Source organism: Grampus griseus (genome assembly GCF_964374135.1).
Source record: "Grampus griseus genome assembly, chromosome: 19".
Taxonomy (NCBI): domain Eukaryota; kingdom Metazoa; phylum Chordata; class Mammalia; order Artiodactyla; family Delphinidae; genus Grampus; species Grampus griseus.
Genome location: NC_139013.1, coordinates 1,061,654 through 1,089,271, shown reverse-complemented (window position 1 = coordinate 1,089,271; position 27,618 = coordinate 1,061,654). Strand labels below are relative to the sequence as shown.

The following is a 27,618-nucleotide window of genomic DNA, read 5'->3' as shown; positions in this document are numbered from 1 at the left end:
GGTCAGAGAACTGAGATCCCACAAGCAGTGCGGTGCAGCCAAAACAACAAGAACAACAAAAACAAATAAATAAACAAAACAGAGAGAGAGGTCAGAAAGGAACATGAAGCTCCAAAGGGTCCTGGTAAGGATTTTGAATTTTCTCTTAGGAAAATGGTAGTCATTACAGAATTTTGACCAAAAGACTGACATTTTCTATCTCATCCGCTGAAAGGCCATGTTGTCTGGTAAGCTGAGAAAAGACTGCAGAAGAATAAGGGTGGGAGCGTAGAGACTACTATTGAAGAAATCCAGGTAAGAAAGGATGTTAGCTCTGACCAGGCTGGTAGCAGAAGTGGTTATGGAAAGTAGTCAAACTCTGGATAAATTTTGAGAGCAGAGCCAATAGGATTTCTTATGACTGCATGTGGAGTGTCAGAAAAAGAATGCATCAAGGATAATATCTAGATTTTTGGTCTGCCTCAGCAAATGGAAGAACGGAATTGGCACCAACTGAGATAGGGAAAGCTATGACCAGGAAGGATTGGAAAAAAGCTCAGGATAAATTTTTTTTAACATGTTGAGTTCGTGATGTCTACTAGAATTCCAAGAAAAGGTCTATTACACAGATAACTGTGGAGTTTCAAAGTAAAGTATGTTATGGACATGTACACTTGCAAGTTTGGGGCTTACAGTGCTATTTACAGTCATGACACTGTATGAAATCACAATAGAATGTGAGTGAAGATTGAGAATTTAGACATGACTGAGCTCTTGAGCAGTCCCATATTACAGGGATGGGAGAAAAAGAGGACCCAACAAATTCAAATTAAGAATAAAAATGTCAATTGTGGCAAAAGCTTCTGAGAGGACATTTAAACAAAATCTTAGAAGTTACCATTGGACGTAGGAGTTTGTTAATGACGATGCAGCTGTGAGGCTAATAAACCAAACCTGAGTGAGTACAGTTACATAGCTGAGGTAATCGGAAGAGAGAAAAAAAATGCTCTTTAAAAGTTCAGTTGTAAAAGGTGAAAGAGACAGTAGAACAGGAAATGTACTGGATCACTAAGAGAGAAAAAACGATTTTTATTTTTTTAAATTATTCATTCATTCATTCATTTGGTTGTGCTGGGTCTTAGTTGCAGCAGCCAGGCTCCCCAGTTGTGACATGCGAACTCTTAGTTGCGACATGCATGTGGGTGAATTATTTCACTTCCATTATTAAGAATTAATTGCTCAATGTTAATTCTGAAATTTTATTTTGAGGTTTAATTTTCTGCTTTTACTCAACTTTTTTTTAAAAGTTAGAATCTGAGCATTGCATTAGCTGAGCAAATCTATGGGATCTAGCTCCCTGGCCAGGGATTGAACCTGGGCCCCTGCACTGGGAGCAGAGTCTTAACCACTGTGCCACCAGTGAAGTCCCAGAAAAACTATTTTTTAAAAGGTATAAGTGTTTATAATGTTAGTTTAAAAAGAGACTGAGAGAGAGAGCAGTAATAAACAGGTCACCAGTCATGAGATTTGATAAAGAACAAATCCACAGAGAAGTTAAGACATGGGGGCATGGTCCCTAGCTGGCATTAGTGTTAAATGATTTGTTTTAGGTTAGGAGGCAGAAAGTGTTTTCAACTGGTGATTTCTTTTTTCTTTCTGAGGGGGGCAGGGGCAGAATATCAAGATAGAGGGGAGTAATACTGGGGAACTTAATGAACTAACAATTAAGATGTACTGGTCTTGCCAAAAGTTTAATAAACATGTTGAGCCAAGAACTGCAATCTGGAGAGGAAAATAACAGGAGATGGAAAAATGCTGCTGGTTCAGGGGACAACATATGTGCACAGGAGTTCAAGTGAAATCTGTGAGCAGGGTTTGGGAAGTTTTAAATGACAGATCTATAATGACTGAGCTCTTTTCCCTGAAAGTACTGAAATATTTATAATTATTAAGACAGTTCAGGGGAAGATGTCCTAGATTTTCCAAATGTTCCCCAACTAAGTGAAGGTGGTAAGGCTAAAAAGGAAATCTCCATATGGAGTCTTTTTAGTCAATGGGAACACTGAAATCTTAGAACAGTGATGGTCGAACCCAGGACCTGACATCTCTAAAGAGCAGAGAATGTGTCTGAGACCTGAGATGGTGATTCTGAAAGTCTTCTCTCTTTAAGCCAGCATATGCTCCAGGCAGTAAGTGAAACTGTGCCAACAGTCACTGGGGTAGGATGCAATTCTACTCCCCTAATTGGTGGTTGTGGTATAAGGAGAGTTTCAGTTAGAAATATAAATAGGAATTATGACATCTGCTGCAAACAGCTTATGATATACCATGGAGATGATACTGCATCCAACTAAAATTGAAGTGTGGTTGTGTATAAAGAAAAAGGAAAGATCTCCCAAAGCCCTAGCATTATGGATGTCAAATCAAAATATTGTAAATTTGAGAAGACTACTTCTGTTTCACGAAACGTAGTCTCCTTAAAATTGTTTAAAAACCCACTCCTGGACATATATCTGGAGAAAACCATATTTCGAGAAGATACATGCAGGGGAGTTCCCTGGTGGCCTAGTTGTTAGGATTCCTGCTGTGGCAAGGGTTCAATTCCTGGTGGGGGAAGTGAGATCACGAAAGCCAAGGAAGGCAGGAAGAAAGGAAGGAAGGGAGGGAGGGAGGGAGGGAGGGAGGAAGGAAGAAAAGATACATGTATGCATGCACCCCAATGTTCACTGCAGCACTGTTTACAATAGCCAAGACATGGAAGCAACCTAAATGTCCACAACAGAGGAATGGATACAGAAAATGTGGTAAATATATAATGGAATATTACTCAGCCATAAAAAAAGAACAAAATAATGCCATTTACAGCAACATGGATGGACCCAGAGATTATCATACTAAGTGAAGTCAGACAGAGAAAGACAAATATCATACGATATCACTGAAATGTGGAATCTAAAAAGATGATACAAATGAACTTATTTACAAAACAGAAACAGACTTTGAAAACAAACTTACGGTTACCAAAGGGGAAAGGTGGGGGCGGGGGGAGAGGGATAAATTAGGAGTTTGGGATTAACATATACACAATACTATATTTAAAATAAATAACCAACAAGGACCTATTATATAGCACAGGGAACTCTACTCAATATTCTATAATAATCTATATGGGAAAAGAATCTGAAAAAGAATGGATACATGTGTATGTATAACTCAGCCACTTCACTGTACACCTGAAATTAACACAACATTGTTAATCAACTATACCCCAATATAAAATAAAAATTAAAGGGACTTCCCTGGTGGCACAGTGGTTAAGACTACATGCTCCCAATGCAGGGGGTCTGGGTTCGATCCCTGGTCAGGGAACTAGGTCCCACATGCATGCTGCAACTAAGAGTTTGCATGCCACAACTAAGGAGCTCACATGCTGCAGCTAAGAAGCCCATGGCTGCAACTAAGGAGCCCCTGAGTTGCAACTAAGGAGCCTGCCTGCCACAACTAAGGAGCCCACATACCGCAATTAAGGAGCTGGTGAGCCACAACTAAGGAGGCTGCCTGCCATGACTAAGACCCAGCACAACCAAATAAATATTAAAAATAAAATAAAAATAAAAAATTTTTAAATTGTTTTAAAAAAGAGAAAACTGGTCCAAAATGGAGTCACTTGAACTGAACTTCACTCACCAAACCAAGACTTAACACCTAACTTACAGTTTCAGCCTCCCCTAGAAACCGAATCTTAAATCAGTCAATCTGGAATTAACCTGGTCAGCACTAGTGAGGTAATCTGCCTGATAGACCCCTGCCTGCTGTCGCCTAAAGAAAGGTAACCTTACCACAAACAATAAGCTCTTTTATAGTATAACTTTCTCATAGCTCTTCAGAGTTCCTTTCTATTCGTTAGATGGGATGCTGCCCAATTCATGAATTACTGAATTAAGCCAATAAGATCTTTAAAATTTACTTGGCTGAATTCTGTTTTTTAACAAAACCAAATGGGACTACTTTGATGTTACCTAAGCAAACACCAGAGAGATTTATAATTTCAGATCTCTTTGCCTGAATTTCTTTGTTCTCAAATAGCCACATGGCTTGCTGCACAATCCTTTCAAGTTACCGGCCTAATGTCTTCATTAGAGTCCTTTCATGACAACCCTATTTAAAATAATAATAATAATAATAACTCTCTGACCTTTGTCTTAATTTTCTGTAGTACATACTGCAAAATGTACTCTTTCTAATGTACAATTCAGCATCTTTTGAGAGTATATATAATCATAAATACATCACTAAAATATACAGAACTTGGGAATTCCCTGGTGGTCCAATGGTTAGGACTCAGCTCTTTCATGGTTGTGGCCCAGGTTCAATCCCTGGTTGGGGAACTAAGATCCTGCAAGCTGCAGCCAAATAAATAAAAAGCAACAAGGGAAAAGCAACAAATAACATAAAAGGGAATCCACATAAGGTTATCAGCTGATTTTCCAGCAGAAACTCTGCAGGCCAGAAAAGGGAAAAACCTACAACCAAGAATATTCTACCCAGCAAGGCTCTCGTTCAGATTCAACGGAGAAGTCAAAAGCTTTACAGACAAGCAAAAGCTAAGAGAATTCAGCACCACCAAACACAGTTTTACAACAAATGCTAAAGGAACTTCTCTAGAAGAAAAGGCCAGGACTAGAAACAAGAAAATTACAAATGGGAAAGCTCACCGGTAAAGGTAAACATATAGTCAAAGTAGGAAATCATCCACACACAAATATGATATCAAAACCAGCAATCATGAGAAGCAGAAAGTACAAATGCAGGATATTGGAAATGCATTTGACATTAAGAGACCAGCAACTTAAAACAATATATATATATATATATATATATATATATAGACTGCTATATCAAAACCTCATGGTAACAGCAAAACAAACTTCCATGTACAAAATAAGTAAGTCACAGGGATGTAGTGTACAGAGTACGGAACATAGTCAATAATATTGTAATAACTTTGAATGGTGACAGCAACAAGAATTATCATGGTCATCATTTTGTAATGTACAAAAATATCTAATTACTATGCTGTACAACTGAAACTAATAGAAATCAATTATATAATACTTCAGGGGAAAAATCCCACTTGGATTCATCTCTGAATCCTCTGTTTCACTCTCTCACTATTATAAAACTGAATGTTTATGTCCCCCCAAAATTCATAGTTGACACAAAACCTCCCAATCTCATGGTATTAGGAGCCGGAGCCTTTGGGAGGAAATTAGGATTAGATGAGGTCATGAAGGCAGGCCCCACGTGAATGGAATTAACACCCTTATAAATGTCACGAGAGAGCTTGCTCCTCTCTCTGTTCTCCACCATGTAAGGACACAGTGAGAAGACGGTGTCTATGAACCAGGAAGCAGGCCCTCATCTGAACCTGACCATGCAGGCATCCTGATCTTGGACTTCTAGCCTCCAAAACTGTGTGAAATAAACTCCTGGTGTTTATATGTCATCTAGCTTACGGTATTTTGTTATAGCAACCCAAGCAGAACAAGACACTTTCCTTCCACATTAAGAAATCTAGTTAATCCTTAATAAAAACGCATTCAGAATCCAGCCACTTCTAAGCTACCACTCTGTTCCATGAACCCTCAAGTGGCCTAATATAATAGCCTCCACCCTGGTTTTCCTTCCTCTTCCCTCAGTCTCACAATCTGTTCTCCACTATGCAGCCATATGCAGCCTGTTAAGACCTAGGTAAGGAAATTCCCTGGTGGCGCAGTGGTTAAGAATCCCCCTGCCAATGCAGGGGACATGGGTTCGAGCCCTGGTCCGGGAAGATCCCACATGCTGCGGAGCAACTAAACCCCGTGAGCCACAACTACTGAGCCTGCGCTCTAGAGCCCACGAGCCACAACTACTGAGCCCATGTGCCTAGACCCCATGCTCCGCAACAAATAGAAGCCACCGCAATGAGAAGCCTGCACACCACAATGAAGAGTAACTACCGCTCGCCACAACCAGAGAAAGCCCACACGTAACAACGAAGACCCAATGCAGCCAAAAATAAATAAATCAATAAATTTATTTTTAAAAAACCTAGGTAAGATCATTCCCCTCCTCTGATCCAAACTTCCTGTCACCTCCAGAATAGATACTCAACTTCTTTTATTTTTTTTTAAATTAATTAATTAATTAATTTGTTTTTGGCTGTGTTGGGTCTTCGTTTCTGTGCGAGGGCTTTCTCCAGTTACGGCGAGCGGGGGCCACTCTTCATCGCGGTGCGCGGGCCTCTCACTGTTGCGGCCTCTTCTGTTGCAGAGCACAGGCTCCAGACGCGCAGACTCAGTAGTTGTGGCTCACAGGCCTAGTTGCTCCGCGGCATGTGGGATCTTCCCAGACCAGGGCTCGAACCCATGTCCCCTGCATTGGCAGGCAGATTCCCAACCACTGCTCCACCAGGGAAGCCCGATACTCAACTTCTTAGGCAGCCATTCCAGTCCTGAATCTTGTCTTCCTGCTCCTTCTTCCCACCTGATGGAAAGGAGATCTTAATGATCTCAACTCAGCTCTACCTCTAAATATTTTTACATCCTGGTATTGAGATAACCTTCCCACATCCGTCTACATTCGGTGCCAGAAATGTTAATACCTCCATATAATCCTTCGTAGACTCGGGATCCTGAGCTTGGGTCCTTAACGAATACCACGACACCACAATACAGAGAATATATGGGTGGGGGTAGGGATCAGTAAGGGACTGGGACACTCTACACGTACCGGTATAGGTCCCATAAGCGCTTCTACAGCCATGTTTTAAGAGACAGATTACAGATGAATGAATATAACCATGTCAGGTTTCAGTGGGTTCAGGCCCCTGTGTGCCCACGCCTGGCCCTTGAGCCTGGTGAACTAGGGCTGGATACCTAACCTCCGTGCCTCAGTGTCTCACCTTACTAGCTCTGTGTGCTTGAACGCAGATCCAACCTCCTGGTGCCCTAATACTTCATCCTCCTCCTTCAGTCTGTTCCTCCGTTGAACAGCCTTTGGGAAACTTTTAAAATCCTAATGTAGTCTGTAACCCCCTTGGTTTAAAAATTTCCGCAGCGCTCAGAGTTCTGAGAATATAAGCAGAGGCCTCAGCCTGCTATTCCAGGCGCGACTCCGCCTCAAACTTTGTTCCTCACCAGGCACAACGGAGCCCAGGTTTTCCGAATCCTCACGGCTCAATCGCAACTCCAAGCCTTTGTACATGCCGGTTCCTGTGCCTGTAACACTCTCCCATATCTAATCACACCCCTGATAGTAAAACTAAACAGGAAAGCTGAGGTGTTGACCACTGTCAGAAACAGTAGTCCATATACTAGCGCCTCACCGTCCTGGACACCGAGGCCTGGGCTGCAGGCACGAGAGCATTTGGGGCTTTAGTGTCTGGTGGGGTGAGGGCCCGAGGACGAGCGTTTACCTGAGGCGGGTCCCTCCGAGCGGCCGCAGCCATCCAGGCCTGTGGGCGGAGCGGGGCCAGGAGCGGGCCGGCCGTTCTTAAACCGGCCCTGGTGCGGATCATCTCGGGCGGCGCCGCGGCCGAGCCTCAGACTCGCCTTTGTGCAGCGGGAACAACGACTGCCCCGTCGCTTTCTCGGTCCTGTCCCGTCAGCTCCACTAAACGCTCCAGAACTTCTGTCCGTATGAACACACCCGAGCAGCCAAAATGACCGCCCGGAGGAGGACGCCGGAAGTCCCGGCCCACGCTAGGCACCCCTTACGGAAACGCCTCTGTTCTGAGCCTTCATTGGCTCAACAAGGCGGCTGGTCGACGCAGAGCTTTCTGGGTACTGTAGTTCACACACTTGGGGTAACCCGCGCGTGGACTACTGGCAATCTTAGACCCCTGAGGGGCTCTGGGAAATGGAGTCAGCGGACCAAAGGACTTAGAAGGCGCTTGTCCTTTTTTAAAAAAAAATAAATTTTTTATTTATTTTTATTTTTGGCTGCTTTGGGTCTTCCTTTGGGTGCGCGGGCTTCTCATTGCGGTGGCTTCTTTTGCTGCCGAGCACGGGCTCTAGAGTGCAGGTTCAATAGTTGTGGTGCGTGGGCTTAGTAGCTCCGCAGCATGTGGGATCTTCCCAGACCAGGGATCGATCCCATGGTCCCTGCATTGGCAGGTGGATTCTTAACCACTGTGCCACCAGGGAAGACCCAGGGACTTGTCCATTCTTAAGGGGTAGATCTCAGGGTTTCTAGGGGATGTTGTGTTGCCTGCAGACGTTCAGCCAAGGTTGATGTATTAGTTCAGACCTTGTGAACTTCATCATGCTCCCTGAGACTAAACATATTGTTACAGAAGCTCCCACAGGACAGAGATCCAAATGCACATATCATTCCTAGTCATTCAGACACAAAATGTGTCCACTGGTAGCAGAAGCTAATAAACATTTCATGGGGGATGGGCAAAATAGGGGTATGGGATTAAGAGACACAAACTGCTATTGCTACCAAACCAAATTTGGGCTGTTCACCTGATGCATAGCAAAGCCAATCCATTGACACTCGGTTGTGGTGAAGGAAAGTACAGGGCTTATTGCAGGCACCAGCAAGGAGAACAGGCAGCTCATGCTCAAAAGACCTGAACTCCCCAATGTCTTTCAAAGAAGGGTTTTTAAAGACAGTGTGAGGAGGGAGGGTGGCAGGATGTGTGATCAGCTTGTGCACAATTCTCTGGTTGATGATGAGGTAATGGTGATATTTTCGGAATCTCAATTATCAGTTTTCTGGCTCCAACTGGTCTGGAGTCTATGTGCTGGTTGTCAGCACGCAGTTAACTTCTTCCACCTGGTGGTGGTTTTAGTTTCTGCAAAACAATTCAAGGATATGGCTCAAGATATTATCTATAGTCCTTGAGGAGGAACTAAAGGTCCTTGGCTTTGTTTTATGGCTAAACTATTATTATTTTGTCTTGCTTGACTGCTTTCCTTTGTTTCTGCATTTTCTCACTTCTCTGATTTTGCTTTTTGGAATTCGGGAAAGGCCTAGGAGGCTAAAACTTTTCTATTAACAAGAGTCAGGTCGGTAATTCCTTGGCAGTCAAGGGATTAGGACTCCACGCTCTCACTGCTGAGGACCCAGGTCCAATCCTTGGTCGGGGGAACTAAGATCCCACAAGCTGTGCAGCAAGACTGGAGGAGGGGTCGGGGGAAAGTCAGGAGACATGGGGATTGGGGGTGTCTGTCCCAGGGAAGGCCCAACAGGGTCCTTCTCAGTTTCACTATGTATAAAATAGATAAGCAACAAGGATACATTGTATAGCACAGGGAAGTATAGCCACTGTTTTTAATAACTTTAAATGGAGTATAATCTATAAATATATATATATTTTTAATTTTAATTATTTATATTTGGCTGCATTGGGTCTTTGTTGCTGCGTGAAGGCTTTCTCTAGTTGTGGAGAGTGGGGACTACTCTTCACTGCGGTGCGCCGGCTTCTCATTGCAGTGGCTTCTCTTATTTCAGAGCACGGGTTCTAAGCGCACGGGCTTCATTAGTTGTGGCTCGCGGGCTCTAACGTGCAGGCTCAGTAGTTGTTGCACCCGAGCTTAGTTGCTCCACGGCATGTGGGATCTTCCCGGACCAGGTCTTGAACCCACGTCCCCTGCATTGGCAGGCGGATTCTTAACCACTGCGCCCCAGGGAAGTCCCTATAAAAATATTGAATCACTATGTTGTACACCTGGAACTAACTAATATTTTAAAACAACTATACTTCAATAAAAATAAATTAATAATGAAAAATAAACATTACCATGTTGGAATTAAATCTATACACTATGAAGTGTTAGACTCAGTTTTAACAGTCTCTGTATGTTTGGTCAAGGAGAAGAGAAAAAACACTCCAGATGGTCCATGACAGGAAAGACAGTAGAGGGATGCTGGGCTACTCAAAGCAGGAGTACACAGGTGGATCTCTGTAGTCACTTCAGAAAATACTTCTAACAGCATAGTAAATTATTGTGCCCAATTTAGTAAGCAATATTTTTATCCATTTAGTAAATTTTTGGATAGCTTGATAGTTAACTTCTTTTTGGGAATCTGACATCAATCTCAAAAATAGAACAATGAAAGATATGTTGTATTGATATGGGACAATGGGTGCGGTGTTCACAGGTAGAGCATGTATGAAAAAGATGTTCTGAACCCCAAAATGAAAGGGGTAACTTAAACCATGATCTCATATTATTGTTGGGAAGTGGTTATCATTTCCCCTGTGATTACAGAGACTGTTCTGCATGAGGAATTGATATTATCTGGGAAAAAGTTATAAAATTCAAATTATAGAAAGCTATTAATGACTATGTAGTGATTCAGAGATTGTGTCAGAAACGTCTCAGAGAAAGTATCAGTGTATGGTAAAAAGGTGAAAATCTTAGAGAAGTTTTAGCAGTGATGTCTGAGAAGAGGTACAATTAAGCTGAACATGTGACTAGAAAAATCTCTCTGAACACTGTCTCCAAAATGTGATTCCTCTTCATGCTTGAAGTCATTATGCAATATGAGCATTCAGGAAAAGTTAAAGGGGACATTGAGAGTACATGGAATTGCAAAAATACACAGGGAAGCTGAAGCCAAAGTGTCTTGTTTAGTCACTGTTCTGGCAAATGATCAATGAGTAAATATTTGGCTTCAAGAACTTATTGTAGATGCGTGGGAGACATTGGGATACAAAGGCGACAAAGACTCCTGCCCTTCTAGGGGTTATATTATATTCAGGACACAGGAATCATGAAAGCAGAAATGTTAAGTCATATAGTATGTTCAGTGTAGGAGGCATAATGGAAAGAATATAAGGTAAATGTACTTAGAGGTAGAGTGTGGTATGCAGATTACAGAGCTGAGTAATCACTGCGCAAAAACGTGAAGGAGATGAGGAAGAACTATATGGGAATTTTGGGAATAAATTCTAGCCAGAATAAGCACGTGGCTAGATAGCTTTGGCGGGTGGAGCCTCACAGGGCTCCTTGGCAGTGGAAGGCCTGTCTAGGACTTTAGCCAAGTTGGCCATTAGCCGGACTTTCTCACTGCAAAGACACTCAGGGGATGTGTGAGAAAACTTGGCTCCGCCTCTGGGCGTCTGCAGACTTCTTCTCTGGTGGATTCAGTCCTGGAACCAGGAAGCATAATTTTTCAACGAGCCCTGGTTTTCAAGTCTGATCCCTGGACCTTCACCATGAAACGCTCATTTTCATTTCAAAACCCAACCTAGTGAAGCAGACATTTTGTGGGTCAGTCTCTAGAATCTGTGTTTTAATAATCTTTCAGGTGATTCTGATACATTTTCAAGAATATTCCATTGCACCATTGAAGTTTCTGTGGACCAGGTCACTATGTTTCTTGCAATAACAGAAGTCCCCCTGAATCACTATGCTGTACATCTGGAACTAATGTAATGTAAAGCTACTTTCTCATTTTACACCCAATACTTCCTGATACTTCCTTCTCTCAAAACCTTGTAGACCTAAAGCTACCTCCTTTTAAAGACTGCCTTGCATTTTGTCTTCTGCATGTACCATGGCTGGCCAGCTGCTGTGAGCTCATGGCTCATGGCTACTCTCGCTTCTCAGTCCCTATATGGGCCCTTCTCCAAGGCCAAAGAAAATTCTTCAGAGGTGACCAGAGTCCTCAAGTGCCAGTCCAATCCCAATGATGTTCCCTATGGGCAGAAAAACCAGACCAAGTAGTGATGGCCTGAAGGTCTAGAGGCTGATAATTATGTCCCAGGAGTCAGGTCCAGCTGAGGTTACAAATGTGGAGTCCAAGAGGCCACCCCCTGACCAGAGGGCAGGCCCCTGAGATGACATGGACACGTGTGCAAGAGAGGGGCTAGCATTGCTTAGGTGCCACAGGTGGGGAATCAGCTTCTGGAGTAGGAGGAAGTGGGGCCTCAGCTTTTGAGCCAGAGGTGAGGACGTTGCCTCTGGAGGGGGAAGCTGGGATGCAGTGACTGGTGGCACCTGTCCATACCTGACCTCTGATTCAAGAACAAGGGTCTCTGCCCCTGGGAGGTCCGGCCTGAGGTTTCAGAACACCTCTGCCTGGGTAGGGCCCCCTGAAAAGATGCAGCCACGGAATTTCCAGCTGCCTCTGCAGCCCTGGGCTCTGAGCTCTGGTCCCTCCACCTCTGCTTTCTGGGCTCCATTTCCCCGTGCATGTTTAGAAAGTGCCCTGGCAGGAGGATGGGAGGATGCGACCTCACCCACTGTGCCGTCCTTCCCTCAAGCTCACAGCCCCGTGCTTTGTGCCATCCCACTCCTCAAAGCAGGAACTCCGCATATTTTGCCACTTTTATAGTCGTTTATGGTAGGAGTGTGAGTCAGTCTGTTACTGTATCACAACCAGAACCTACAACACACTTGAAAAAACCCAAAGTGGTTCTGAGGGTTTCAAAAACTAAAACTCAGTGTAGGATTTTATTAAACACTTTTACAAATTGGAGTTAGGTTTTGGATTCTAACAGACGCATCACAAAATATACATCTCCAAACCCAATTTCCTTATCATTATGTAATAATAAGCTTACAGTTATGAGAGATTTCCCAAGTGACACTGATCAGGACGCTAGTCATATCCTCTGAAGGTGAACGTTTTTAATTTTCATTTTGTTGCTAATGTAGAACCCACTGAGAGATAATGTAAGAAGAAACACGTGCAAGGATTGCAAAGAACAGAGAATGGAGAGTTAGAAGCACTATGAGCTGTGTTCATTCCTATACTGAAGTATTGAGTGTGTTCAGATCAAAGAGTGAAGGAAATTGCTTTATTTTCTTCAGATGTCTTTTACATCTATTAAGATATAGAATCATAAAACAATTTTGAAGAATGAATCATTACCAAAGATGATATTCAGTCTCTGCAGTAATGAGTTTTGACATTGATTTTTTAATTCGCATATATTTAAGTGACCACAAGTTTCTCACTGTAAATACCATGTAAAGTTGTGGGAACAGGAGAGGATAGGCCCCTCACAGATCACTGCAGTATAATAGGCATAAAAAAAGTTCACATAATATTTATGCTTTTGAAAAATGTGGTAAGGGAACAACAGATAATTTTGAGGATCTTAAATTAGGACAGATTTCAAAGTCAACATTTATTGGTGAAAAGAATAAAAAGACTCAACATTTCAAGGTAATGGCACCACATTCAAGAGATCATCTAATGAGTCACTGAGCAATTACTAAAAATTTTGAGTCTGTAAATAATAGGAAACCGTCAAATTAAAATATTGAAAAAAAATCCATGCAGCGTCTTAATTTACTACAGGAATATAAACTAATGTTGAAAAGAAAAACTCATTCTGGGAGGTAATGTTACTATGATGCTTTATTAGTGGTAATAAATATAACTTATTTCAGTAAAATTTATCATTAATAACAACCACATTACCTAAATATTCTAGATTGAAATAATATTTAGACAAGTTATGTGCTTCATATCTGCACACATTAAAAAGCATTTTACATGATTAAACATAAAAAGATTAAAACAATTTTCCAATCAATTTGAAGTAAAGCAGACACCACAGAACTGCAGAATTACACATTTAGCCACAGGTAAGACTATTTTTCAATTACCAAGTATTGTTTATAAGTTAGTCATAATAAAAAACAAATGATTATTAAATATGGACAATAAAGACTACATGAAAATGTAGGTCTTTGAAAGTTGCTCTTAGGTGCTAATGGCTGTCAAATTTTGCTAAAAATTACTTATATTTCATTAAAAATATTCATTTAGTACTTAAAACTAAAGTTAAATGGTTAAAAAATACAATCTTTAAAAAATAATTTATTTTAATTGAATTTTTTAACGAATCTTATCATTTCTCCTACATAAATAAACACTCAAGTGACCCATTATGTCTCCTCTGAAAAATTTCTCACCTTTCACCTACTACAACTACTACTGTAGTTCTCAGTACTGAGCATTTGGCCAGGTAGCAGTTTCAAAAATAAAGAAAATGGGTTACATGGGGACACACACAATTCTTGAATTTGCTTCAGTTCTTCCAGTCTTCAAAAGCCTCTACTGCCGATACAAGGGACACGGGTTCGTGCCCCAGTCTGGGAAGATCCCACATGCCGCGGAGCGGCTGGGCCTGTGAGCCATGGCCGCTGAGCCTGCGCCTCCAGACCCTGTGCTCCGCAACGAGAGAGGCCACAACTGTGAGAGGCCCGCGTACCGCAAAAAAAAAAAAGCCTCCAGAAGCCCGCATATCCCTAGGACTTTTTCCTCTGCATTTGAAAGGAACTTCATCCAACTAATATGCTTAGAAAATTCAAATAGGTGTTTCCCCGGTGACGGTGTCACAGTGGTTAAGAATCCACCTGCCAATGCAGGGGACACAGGTTCGAGCCCTGGTCCTGGAAGATCCCACATGCCGCGGAGCCACCAAGCCTGTGTGTCACAACTACTGAGCCTGCGCTCTAGAGCCCGCGAGCCACAACTACTGAAGGCCGCTCCCTAGAGCCCCTGCTCGCCGCAACTAGAGAAAGCCCACATGCAGCAACAAAGACCCAATGCACACCCAAATTTTAAAAAATAAATTTTAATAAAAAGAAAATGCAAATAAATCTTTTGGGGATCAGCTTAAAGTTCAAATTAGCAGTGAGTTTTGTAACGGTAAATACAAATTTATAAAAGAAAAATAAATCCGCTGAGGCTAAAAAGGAGAGTTTCATCACCGCATCCACTTTCTCTTAGGGCATTTACTTGAAAATACTTGTTTTTTCTTCCTTTGCCCATTATTATATAAGAAAATATTTTTAAAGGCTACATATGCCTTTTGTCAGTTTTACAATCTGGGAATCTTTTTCTCCAGGACCTGAGAGAGAGACAGCTCTTTGAAATTCAACCATCACGGAAGACAGTACCCTTATGTTTCTGTTTTTGTGGAAGAGTAGGAGCCTAACTTCAGCAGGTGCCTGGGTCTAATTTATAAAACTACCTCCTGTCATAAAGGTAAAAGAAATTTATATTTCTTTTAGATAAAGACACTTAGCAGATGCCAATGGCCACCCCAATTACATGGTAAATTTATCATGAACTATATGAAAACTGGTACTGTCAAAAATCCTCTAACTTGAGAACTAGTTCTCATTTATCTCAAAAACACCTATGTAACGGATTATATTGCCTGGCTATATAAAAGGGTGAGATTTCTTACTTACTTCACAGTCTCCTTACTAGATTGCCTGTAATGCACATCACATTCTGCTTTAATGCTTATTCAACAGAAAAAAATGTTTTCTTTCTCTTCTATTTATGTGCAGAGGTTTTCTGGGTTAACAGGACATTTTATTTATAATTATGTTTCCACAACACTTCCAAACCCAGAACTCCAAAACACTGAAAATTTCCTAAATGGTATTATCAGGAAATCCCTGAACTTCATTAGTAAATAACATACACATTTTAGAAAGTCATCTTTGAGTAATTATTATTTTTACATTTTTTATTATGGTAAAATATACATAATGAAAAATGTACCATTTTAACGATTTTGAATATACAATTTGGTGGCAGAAAGTACATTAACATTGCTTTGCGACCATCAAGACTATCCATCTCCAGAATTCTTATATCCTTCCAAACTGAAACTCTGTACCCATGAAACAATAACTTCCTATTTCCTCATATCCCTAGATGTTGGCAACCACAATTCTACTTTCTGATGACTCCCAGGACCTCATGTAAATTGAAATGATAAATCATACAATATTTGTCAGACAGAAATGACGTATTTCTGTGAAGTTCCACTGAGTGTGCCTGCTTCTCCAGCCTCCCCTTCCACCTCCTTCCCCTCTATCACCTCTGCCACTCCAAAGACAGCAAGACTGATCCCTCCTCTTCCTCAGCCTCCTCACCCTACTCAACATGAAGACATCAGGAATGAAGACCTTTATGATAATCCACTTCCACTTAATGAATAGTAAATAACTATCATGCTGTACAGTTAATAAACCTAGCTGTTGTGTATGTATGTGTGTCTGTGTGAAAATCTAATAACTGTACAGCAAGAACTGTAGGAGACTTTTTTGTGTCATCATCATCATTGCCTAAGTATTCATTGTGTAGAACATTGGTAGATATTAGGCTTATGTGCTAGGTCTCTTCCTAATGAGGTCCCTGTCATGAGGGGCAAGAGTAAGACCTAAACACACAGGCAGCATCAGTATCAATTCTTCACAGACCCAGAGAGTGAGCCCCCAGGTTAATATCATGAGAAGAGCAAAAGATTAGTCTATAAAATGAAAATAAATAAGCAAAATAAAGACCTTACTCAAAATGATACATTTAATTTCAAAACAACAAAAGCAGAGATCATCAGATGTACTTACAAGCAAACTGCTGCTTAATCACATTGTGTTGAACATGGAAAACCTGGAGTTAAAGTCAAGTTGTGCCATACAATGGTGGTTGCAGTTATATGTGGATATTTATCTCATGGCTGAGTTGTGTGGATAAATTATGAGTAGATTTATATAAATAAAATAATGTCAGACTTACTATTGAGAAGGTAAAGAATGAAATCTGCTATAAAACCCAAAGGTGAATTAGGAAAAGAGACTGTGGTTGGAAGAGTTTTGATGGCTGTGAACTTTGACTCCTGGGGTTACTCCCATGAATATGTTATGTTACATGGTAAAAGAACTTTACAGATGTAATTAAAGTTGCTAATCGTTTGACTTTAAAATAGAGATTACTCAGGTTAGCCTAATGTAATCACATGCACTCTTAAAAGTAGAGAACTTGTTCTGGCTAAGACAGAAGTGGAAGTCAGGCAGATCTGAAGTGTAAGAAGAAAGACTGCAACTGACAATCTCCTGTTGCGGCTTGAATATAGAGGAAGTCAGATGGAAACTATGAGAAGGAGATAAATTCTGCTTTGTGAGTGTGAAAGCGGACCTAGAGTTCCAGGTGAAAAGAAATAAATGAATCCACTATTATATTTGGGAGACTTCAACACCCGTCTACCAGAAATGGACAGCTCCAGCAGTCAGGAGTGAAGGAATAGAAATCATACAATGTCTGCTCTCAGACCACAATGGAATTCAAGTAGAAATCAAAAAGAAAAAGATAGCTGGAAAATCCCAAAATACATGGAGATTAAAAAAAATACTTTTAAATAACACATGCATCCAGGAGAAATTTCAAACTATTTGGAACTAAATGAAAACACAACTTGTCAAAACTTGTAGGTTGCAGTGAAAGCAGTGCCTAGAGGAAAATTTACAGCATAAAAGGAAAATACAAAATCATTAGTCTAAACTTCCATCCTAGAAAACTTTAAAAAGAAATCCAAATTAAATCTAAAGCAGAAAAAGAAATAATAAAAATTAGAGTAGAAACTAATGAAATCGAAAACAGGAGAGCATGGGTGTTAGATTTTCTCAAATACTTTTTTTGGCATTTATTAACTTATTTAAAAGATATAGGCTGGGGACTTCCCTGGTGGTCCAGTGGTTAAGACTCTGTGTTCCCAATGCAGGGGCACAGGTTCAATCCCTGGTTGGGGAACTAAGATACTACATGCTGTGTGATGCAGCCAAAAGAGAAAAATAAATAAAAAATAAAATAAAAAGGCCTATTCAGATTGTCTATTCTTACTTTCTACTGAAGACTTTGAATCAATAATTAATAAACTTCAAAAGCAGAAAGCACCAGGCCCAGATGGGTTCACTGGTGAATTCTACCAAATATTTAAGGAAGATATTATACCAATTATCTACAATCTCTTCCAGATGAAATGTGCCGAGGAAATACTTCCTAACTCATTCTATGAGGCTAGCATTACTCTAATACCAAAACCAGAAAATAACATTACAAGAAAACTACAGACCAATATCTCTCATGAGCACAGAAGCAAATCCAACAATGTGCAAAAAGAATTATACACCACAACCAAGTGGGATTATCCTAGGTATGCAAGCTGGTTTAACAGTCAAATACAAATTAATGTAATCCATCACATCAATAGGCTAAGAGAAGAAAAATCACAGTATCATATCAATAGATGCAGAAAAAACATTTGAGAAAATCCAACAATGATTTATGATAAAAACTCTCAGCAGGGCTTCCCTGGTGGCACAGTGGTTGGGAGTCGGCCTGCCGATGCAGGGGACACGGGTTCGTGCCCCGGTCTGGGAAGATCCCACATGCCGCGGAGCGGCTGGGCCCATGAGCCGTGGCCGCTGAGCCTGCGCGTCCGGAGCCTGGGCTCTGCAACGGGAGAGGCCACAACAGTGAGAGGCCCGCATACAGCAAAAAAAAAAAAAAAAAAAAAAAAACTCTCAGCAAACTAGGAATAGAGGGGAACTTTCTCAATTTGATGAAGAAAATCTACAAAAATGTAACAGCTAACATAATAATTACTTGTGAGGAGCTCAAAACTTCCCCACTAAGATCAGGAACAAGGCAAGTATGTCCTGCTACCCACTGCTTTTCAGCATTGTCCTGGAAGTCCTAGCTAATTCAGTAAGACAAGAAAATAAAATAGAAACGTATACAGATTGGGAAGGAAGAAATAAAACTGTCTCTGTAAACAAATGATACAAATGTCTATGTATAAAATCTGAATCAAAAACAACACAAATCCTCAATCCATTAAGCAATTATAGCAAGGTTGTTCCTATACACCAGCAATGAATGAATGGAATTTGAAGTTAAAAATACATTACCATTTACATTGGCACCTCTCCAAAATGAAATACTCAGGTATAAACCTAACAAAACATACACAAGAGCTATTTGGGAAAAACTATAAAATTCTGATGGAAGATATCAAAGAAAAACTAAATAAATGGAGAGACAGTCCATGTTCATTGGCAGGAAGGTGCAATATTGTCATCCAAGTGTATGCTGAATCTAAGAAGAGTTTTAGAATATAAGCTCATGATTCTAGAAAGAAGGTGCAACAGGATTCTAGTCACATACATTGAGACCCCCAGTGCATAGCCCTGCCATGTCTTCTGTACAGTAAAAGAACCTCAGATGTCCTGATGGAAGGGGGAGTGCCAGGTTTACAGCCCACATGGACTGGGATTCAGAGAGTAACACCCCATCATGGAACACAGCAGTGTCAGGTCGTTCCTATTACTGCTGTTTTTGAATGAACTTTCTTCTCTTTGTGAATTCACGCTGCTTCCAAACACTGCTCCTATCAATTCTCCTAATATCATGGCCCAGGGAGAGTTTGTTGGCTTAGCAAAATAAACCTCTATTAGAATTCTATTTTGATTATCCTTCTTTGAAGTCCATCTCACTTCAATTGTGTTAGAAAATGTACTTTCCTTCAGTTCCTGACTTGCAGTTATGTCAGTTCTTAATTTTCATTGTTGAAAACATTATACTGTCCCATCTGTCTAAGAATCTGGATTTTCATGAATATAGATTGTAGTTTCGCTCTATATAGCTTCCTCCCTATTCTTGCTAATGAACTGCTTCTCATTCTCTACACCTTGAGGAAGTAATTGACTAAAAATATTATACATTAATGCTTTCTATGTTCAAAAACCATATATATAACTCTAACAGTCTCTCATTTTCAGAATTGTGCCACTTCCTGACATTTATGTGTGATTTCTACCATAATTCATAGCTCATTTCCTCTCTCTCCCACTTCTCTCTCCTTTGTTTGCTATATTACTCTCTTTGGCTTTCCCCCATGTGTTTGTTCTCTATCTTTCTGATCCAAGAACGTACCTGGCCACAGATAATTTACTAAATGTATGCAGTGACCTTGTACTAAACTTCCATGAAAAGGGAACACAGGAGAATGATGAGCCATCTAGAGTGGCTTCCCAGACTTGGAATCTTCTCCATATGGATTTACTCCTGGCAAAATGAAGAGGAAATGTTACTGAGCTGAAGTCAAGACAGGTCTTAGATGTCATTTTCTCTCTCTCTTTGTACTTCATATTATTTAGTGGAACCCAGAAGGGACATGTGTTTTGATAGTTATGAAACCTAAAATTTATACGGCAGTTGTATTTCTGTCTTCTGCTCTTCCAGCTGCCTTCTGCAAACCTCATGTTACCTCTTCACACTGCAGAGCCATGTATATTTTTATAATGTATTCTTGTAGATGATGGTAGATAACACAGTATGTGGCTGGAGGGGGCCACCAGAACACAAGAGTGTGTTTAACAAACTCAGGACAAGTCCATGGGATTGTTTGCAGGACAAGGGAGGTGATGCATGTTGAGGATCAGGCTACTTTGCTGTACTAGGGAATAAAGAGCACAGAATGGGGAAGGTCTCACAAGGTGAAGGATACAACTGTGGGATGGGATATCTGGAGGAGAGCAGGGCCTACAACTGGTTTCTCTGCAAATAACTTCCAGTAGGCTCTTATTTGCTGGTGACACATGACCACTAAATAGAAGGGTAAGTCCAGGACCAAGAATATCCAACTGCAATAGAGTAGCCTGTGTTCAAGGACTATTTAAAGATATATGCACACCTCACCCATGACACAATATGTAAAAGTCAATGCTGGAGAACACTGCAGATGGAGCAGTAAGAAAAGCAGGTAACAGTCCAGAGAGATGAGGATTACTCCTGCATGGGAGGTAAAAGTAGAAGTGACAAGTAGAGTTGACAAGTCAGCGAAGTGTCAAGAATGGGGAAGGAACACCAGAAATGAGGTGTGGTCACTAGAACTGGCACAAAATACTAATCAAACACAGTTGAGTTTCTCCTATAATTTGAACACAGCCCTGACATCATGCCCTCCCCAAGGTGCCACTCAAAACCAGCAGCCTCTTGACCCATCTTGTTGTGGCTGGATTAATAGCCATTTGTGAACCACTGAAGGCTCTGTAACCTACTCCCAAGATGAGCAAATATACATGGCAACCACGTGATGCAAGTATTTAAAGACATTACAAAAGTGCAGCCAGTACTAGGCCAGAACAACTCAGCACACAACAGGCCACAGAAAAGAAAACTATTACAGAAAACTTTGGAGAGTCTTGCAAGAAAAGATAATGGTCCACGTAATTAGTAACCACGTCAGTGATGGCAATTCCTGGCATAAGCAGGCATGAGGAAATGTCAGCTAGAGGAAAGAAATAGGATCTGGGGTACAGGGGTGTCTTAGATCTGGACAGTTACCAGGCCAGGGAGAAGGCAAGCAAAATAGGATCTATTGGGCTTCCCTGGTGGCGCAGTGGTTGAGAGTCCGCCTGCCGATGCAGGGGACACGGGTTGGTGCCCCGGTCCGGGAAGATCCCACATGCCACAGAGCAGCTGGGCCTGTGAGCCATGGCCGCTGGGCCTGCGCGTCCGGAGCCTGTGCTTCTCAACGGGAGAGGCCACAATAGTGAGAGGCCCGCATACCGCAAAAAAAAAAAAAAAAAGGATCAATTATAGTGACCAGTAGATGCCTAACCCTGAATCATTCTTTGTGAGGCTGCAGGGAAGGTGTTGCGGCTTTTCAAGGAGAGAAGAGGGCAGTGCACACACCTTATCCCAACCAACCACAGCACCTACTTAAGGACTTGTGGAAGGAAGCAGTTTTTGTGGTTCTGATGTAGGAAGGGCAGATCAGGCTCTAGTAAAAAAAGAGAGAGCAGGGAATACCTCACAGTACAGAGGTGGGTGTGAGGACCTTACCCAGGGAGGTTTTAAGTTTAAGGTTCTCCAGCATCACATCACAGTACAGGTGTCTCTGAACCTCATAAAGGAGACTCCACTCCTCTCAGGAGAAGTACACAACCACATCTTCAAAGGTCACAGTGCCTTTTCATGGTGGTGAACAGATAAGACCATAAACAACTTTTCTCTGAGTACCCACAATCCATCCCATACACATCTACCCCATGCCCATCCTTCTCCCAAGCCCCCCAACTCAGGGGACAAACCAGGCCCTGGTGCAACCTGTGCTGTTTTCTCCTTATGGGCTCAATGGTCATGAAGTCCAACAATCAGCAACAAGTGGCAGATGGAGAAACAGGTGTCTAAGCTGTGGGCCTGGGGAAGATGCATCCACCCACTTTTGTCAAGCTATTCCCAATACAACCAAAGACACAGAAGTCTCAACACCAGAGCCCTGGGGCCATCAGACACACTCCCTCTCCAAGTACACATGACTTGCACATCCCTCAACACCACAGCCACATGCCCATGGCCACCATGCCTCACTGCCCCAGAGCACAGGCATCTCCCTGGCCTCTCTATATGTTATTTTTGTTTTAATCACCTCCTCTTTACCCCACTGGAATTCCTGTCCTAGGGTTATGGAGATGCAGACGATATGACACCTGACACTGGACAGATGAGATCAACAACAGTTTATTAATTAGAGATATAGCCTGCGAGAGGAGGACATCACATATCATACAGGGCCACATGAATGTTGTACACTGGAAAAAAGAAAAAACCCCACCAGGGGTTGTGCGGTGGAAGTTTTTTAGGATCAAGAGGTCGGGGTACAACCTGTTTCCTAGAGGATGATGCAATGGCTTGTCTGAATAACTCTGCAGGCCGGTAGAGAACTGAAACCCACTTCAAAAAAGATTAGCAATGTTAAAAAGGAGATGGAAGGTGAAAACAGAGTCACTGTGCTAAACCCCACATAAGCAAACCAAGACTTAATATTCAATACCTAACCTAACTGCGGTTTCAACCTCCAGGAAAGTAACCTTTAACTAATCAGCCTGGAATTTCCTGGTCAGAACTAGTGAGGTAATCCGCCCAATAGACCCCTTTCATTCCCCACTGGAGGGCAAACTTGCCTGAGACAATGCATTCTTTGCTAATAATTTCCCTTTTCCACACTCTTTCCACATTTAAAAACCTTTCCTTTTCTACAGCTCAGTGGAGCTCCTTTCTATTTGCCAGATGGGATGCTACCCAAAGCATGATTGTTGAATAAAGCTAATTTGATCTTTCTTTTTTGGGGGGCCTGCCACACAGCTTGCAGGATCTTAGGTCCCCGGCCAAGGATCGAACCCATGCCCCGGCAGTGAGAGTGCTGAGTCCTAACCACTGTACCGTCAGGGAATTTCCGCCAATGTGAGTTGAGTTTTTCTTAAGAGAAGGAACTGCTCTAGCCCCCTTGATAAAATGGGAGACCCTATCCAAGATCACCAATTCGAGAGGGGAACTTACACTCAGGCCATTTGAGCCACTCTAGGTTTTATTAGATGTCAAGGCAGCACGTGATAATGGGCCTTTATTTTAGGCCTTAAAAATACAACTTTGCAGAAAGCACCCAGAGTTGCCTGGCAAATTCAAACAAGATTCAATATTAGCTTAGACCTCCCATGGCTCCCACTGGGGGTGGAAACATCTAATCCCTCTATGAAGGTCTCCCTCCCTGTATGGCTATTCCTTGCCTAAGACTAAGCCACAGAGAACCACCTGTCGACGTTGGATGCCCATGGCCCTCTTGCATTTCTGTGCTGCTCTTGCTGTCCCTCAGCTATGACAGCCTTCTCTGTCCATCTAACCCTCATTCAAAGTCCAGTCCCACTTACCAACAACCCCAGTCCTATTAACTAACACAAATGACCATACTTGCCCTGACCATATCCACCAGGCTAATTGAAACATTCCAGGCCCCAGCAAAGTCCTCACAGAATCTTGGTGAGTCCATAGTGTGGTGAATAAGAAATAGCTCTGGTCTGCATGTCATCTTGCCTCAAGCACTCCTATGCCTTGACATCCATCTCATATCCACTCTTCTCTTGGAAGCCTTGGCCACTTGCCAGGCTCTCATGTCTGATACACCCTACCTTTATGGCCACATACCTCCCTCAATTGCACTTAAGAAACCAAAACCATCACTCAGGTACTCAAGCAAGAGAATAAGTAGTCAGTCTCTATCCTCCACTTCCTGTTTCCTGAACAGCTTTAGGACCATAACATGAAGATTATACCTCCTGTGACCACAGGTCACTTACTTGGGTCCACATAGTACCTACCACTTTTTGAATGTCTCCAACTTGAACCCCTCTTTTGATTTCCCAACTTGTGAGTCCAGCTGACAATCTGATGCCTCCACTTACTGGTCTCTGAAATACCTCAGACTCTTAACATGGTTAAAACAAAGCTCCTTATACCCCCAGTGATTATTACTCCTACTACCAACTTCCTCATCTCAGTTGGAGCTTCCATCCCTACAGCTGCCAAGACCAAACACGCTGGGGTTATCCCTGAGTTCTCTGTTTCACTCTCTCATCATCCATACTATAAAACCTAGTTGCCCCTTTTTAGAACATGCATCCAGACTCCGACCACATCTCCTAAACCACAGCCCTGGCCCATTAACCCTCAGTAGCCTCCACCTTGCTCCTCCCTCACTCCCACAGTCTGTTCTGCACTTTACAGTCAGATGGAGTCTTTTTAGACCTTGGTAATATCACCTCCCTCCTCTGATCCAAACCTCCCAATACCTCCAAAATAGATGCCCCATTTCTCAGGCAGTCATCCTATATTCCTTTCCTTTGTTCATACCAGAAACAGAGACCTGTGGTTCCTTAACACTCCCAGCTCAGTTTTAACACTAAGTATTTGCATAACCTGGTAGCAGCTCCTGGGTTAACCTTCCACACTAGTTTACACTAGTCGCCAGAAATGGGAACACCTCCATATCACCCCTGATATAGACTTAGAACCCTGGGCTTGGGGTTTCTCTAGGGTTCCCAGACCCAAGGACTGGGAAAATGGCACATAAGAGTCCCAGGACACCACAAACCAGAAAGCATCCGAGTGAGGGTTGGAGCCAGTAAGGTACTAGGACACCACTACCATACCTGTTTTGTTTCCATAAGTACTTCTGCAGCCTTCGGACTCTGTGGGAAGAGAAAGGCCTTATAAGAATGTAACTGTGGGTTAGAAACGTTGAAGCTCATGCCACCCTGTATTCTTCCTTGCCTGGCCTTGGAGCCAGACGACTTCAGGTTGGTCGTCTGACCCCTGTTACTCGGTGCTCTGTATCACCATTTACCAGCAGTATGGCCTTGAACAAAGATTCAACCTCCTAGTGCCTCCATGTCCTCATCACTCCCCTCAAATCTGTTTTTCCTTTGAAGGGCCTTGGGAAACATTTAAAACGCTAATGTAAATCCTGTTCCCCTTTTGTTCAAAATTCTCCATGCCTTCTTAGGTCCTCACAATGAAGATACAACCCTCAGCCTGACAGTCCGGGTATGACACCGCTTCACCTTCTTTGTGTCCTGCAGACATCAGATGGACCCCAGGTTTCCCGAATCCTCCCGGCTCAATCCGACCTCCAAGCCTTTGCACCTGCGGGTCCCTCCGCCTGTCACCCTCTCCCACGCGCCATCACACTGTCGGAAACAGAGCCCCACCCACAACCGCCTCACCGTCCTGGACACCGCGGCCTGGCCTGCGGGCACATGGGCAGGTGCCCAGCATTCGGGGCTTTAGTGCCTGATGGGGTGAGGGCCCGAAGGACTACCGTTTACCTGAGGCTGTTGCCTAAGCGCCGCCGCCGCCGCCATCGGACTCTGTGAGCGGAGCGGCGCCGGGAGCCGCGGGAGAAGTGGGACCAGGGCACGGCGGACCCTCTCCCGGGCCTGGTGCGGGGCCCACGGGCGGCGTCGCCGAGCCTCAGACAGGCCTCTGTGCAATGGGGACTATGCCTCTACTCGGACCTTCCCGGTTCCGTCACCCCGTTTCTAACACGGAGCTCCGGAACTGACCCATAGCAGTTAAAATGGGCAGTAAAATGGTTCCCTTGAGGAGGAGGCCGGAGGTCCCGCCCCTACAAGTTGCGCCTCAAACGGAAACTGCCTATCTCCTGAGAACTCATTGGTTACTCATACTGCCCTTTTCCGTTGAGCATTCTGGGTAATGTAGTTCACATAGATGCACGAACCTACCAGGCTTTTCAGGAAAAAAGGCTAAACTCCACAATGAGCGGTGCTGGAAAACAGGAAAACAGTGGCTCCAGTTCTAAGGACAGATTTTGTTCTTCACAAAAGGACCATACTAAAATCTGTGGGAGTGCTGCTGTTTGTGTTACCAAACGGAACTTAGTCCGCTGGCTTCACAAAGCCAATCTACTGCCACCTGGTTGTGGTTAAGAAAAGAACAGCATTTACTGCAGGGCACCAAGGAATGGAGTGGAAGACAGATCTCAGATCCACTCCCATGCGGTCTTTGAGTTAGGGGTGGTGTTTTTGTTTGGGTTTTTTTTGGCCATGCCACCCGGCATGTGGGATTTTACTTCCCCCACCAGGGATCGAACTTGCACCCCCTGCATTGTTAGCGCACCTGCATTGGAAGCGCACAGTCTTTACCACTGGACCACCAGGGAAGCCCCTGAGTTAGGGGTATTTTTTAAAGGGGAAGAAGAAGAGGCCAGGATTAATTATCTTGTGACACTTCTTTTTTTTTTTTTTGTGGTACGCGGGCCTCTCACTGTTGTGGCCTCTCCCGTTGCGGAGCACAGGCTCCGGACGCGCAGGCCCAGCGGCCATGGCTCACGGGCCCAGCCGCTCCGCGGCATGTGGGATCCTCCCAGACCAGGGCATGAACCCATGTCCCCTGCATCGGCAGGCGGACTCTCAACCACTGCGCCACAAGGGAAGCGCTGTGACACTTCTTAATCGTGGATATGGGAATCAGGATGTCTCTGGTTTATAATTCTCTGGCCACGTGATCCATGGCTCCGGGGTCTGTTAGCTAATCTTGCTCTAGATAAACAACCTGTTTGTATGTTAATGATATCTATAAGAGCATTTTTAGTGCCTACGGTGATGTTATTGACAACAGCAATTTTAGTCATCTGATTCTGGTTGATTAGTGTTCAGTTAGCCCAGGATTGAGGTTATAGGGGATAAGAAAGGGAATAACGTTTTGGATAGAGAGATTAATCATAAACTTTGTAAGGGAACTCCATTTGAGGGGGACTCAGTTTCATTTGGAGACATTATTTCAGACTCAGTGAAGCAGCCCAGCATGTTCCCAGAGTCTAAAAATATCATTTGAGATGCTCTCAGTGGTCACAAATCTAAAGGCATGTATCATTCCATACAGTAATTAAGAAACAAAATGACTCCACTGGAAGCTGAAGCTAATAAACATTATTGTTTTGTAGTTCAAAGGTATGCACTCTCAAGCTTTAGATTCATTTTTTGACAGTCCATGTATATTTGGTCAGGGACAAGAGAAAAACAACTCCAGATAGGGCCAAAACCTGGAGGATAGAAGAGGGATGTTCCCCAGCCTGAAGCAGGAGTGGAAAGATGGATCTCCATCAGTGATTCCTGCATAAAACATTTCTCCTCCATTATAATTAATAATTGTATCCAATTATGAAACACTTATCTACTGAATACCTCTTAATCCATATCCTGACACATATTCAATTCCTTCAGGAATCTGAAATCAATCTCAAACAGAGAATAAGGAAACAAATGTGGAACATATAGCAAAACATGCTCTCAACACCTTGTTAAAGAGAAAAACCACAGGCCCAAAATGACATCACTTGTGCTAAAGACCATAATTCCAAAACTAGACTTAATACCTAACCTAATTGCAGTTTCAACCTTTCTGAAAAATGTAATCATAATCAACCAGTTTGGAATTTCTTGGCCAGCACCAATGAGGTAATCT

The 27,618-nt window shown here is 42.7% G+C and overlaps 1 protein-coding gene and 1 long non-coding RNA gene across 3 annotated transcripts in view; both read right to left on the bottom strand.

Moving 5' to 3' along the window:
• The window catches only part of LOC309837091 (zinc finger protein 418-like), a 29,216-nt gene extending 21,535 nt beyond the window's left edge, over nt 1-7,681 (bottom strand). For both annotated transcript variants that reach the window (XM_082677438.1, XM_082677440.1), the window contains exon 1: nt 7,439-7,681. The gene's annotated coding sequence lies outside the window, so the exon portion shown is untranslated. The remainder of the gene's footprint in view (nt 1-7,438) is intronic.
• Nucleotides 7,682-13,369: 5,688 nt separating this feature from the next.
• Nucleotides 13,370-25,706, bottom strand: LOC309837101. Its single transcript, XR_014298213.1, has 3 exons — nt 25,461-25,706; nt 24,786-24,824; nt 13,370-14,159 (listed from the first exon to the last, which is right to left on the bottom strand). It is a non-coding gene; the product is annotated as an uncharacterized lncRNA (long non-coding RNA).
• Between the last annotated feature and the right edge of the window lie 1,912 nt (nt 25,707-27,618).